The 428-nt window shown below is 26.4% G+C and overlaps 1 protein-coding gene across 1 annotated transcript in view; it reads right to left on the reverse strand.

Moving 5' to 3' along the window:
- The window catches only part of LOC107553310 (liprin-alpha-2-like), a 115,701-nt gene that overhangs the window by 16,743 nt on the left and 98,530 nt on the right, over nucleotides 1–428 (reverse strand). The window lies entirely within an intron of this gene.

Genomic DNA, 428 nt, shown 5'->3' on the forward strand with positions numbered 1-428 from the left:
AAAAAAAAAGTGCATATAGCTGCTAATTGTATTAGTTGTTTGTTGATTTTCAAATATAAAACTTATTGAAATGTTTTCAGTGTGTATCAGTTCTTTTTGAATGTTTTCATCTAATTTGAACAAAACCGTGATAATATTGATAATCGTGATAACTTTGGTCACTATAATCGTGATATTAAATTTTCATACCGTTACATCCCTAGTCAATATACAACACTTTTTTAGCAAATTATAATTTCCTTATAATGTTAGTCAAGGTTTCATCAACCAAAAAAAAAAAAATAATAATAAATTAAACAGCCTATTATAGCTACTGTACCTTTAAGACTTATGGAAATAATTTCTGCTGAATGGCTAGTGTCCTCACAAGTTAAATGAGTAATAACACCCTCATCATAACAATGACTAATGAATAGTTTTTGATAAAT

Source organism: Sinocyclocheilus grahami, unplaced genomic scaffold (assembly GCF_001515645.1).
Source record: "Sinocyclocheilus grahami isolate Dianchi unplaced genomic scaffold, SAMN03320097.WGS_v1.1 scaffold2.1, whole genome shotgun sequence".
Lineage (NCBI taxonomy): Eukaryota > Metazoa > Chordata > Actinopteri > Cypriniformes > Cyprinidae > Sinocyclocheilus > Sinocyclocheilus grahami.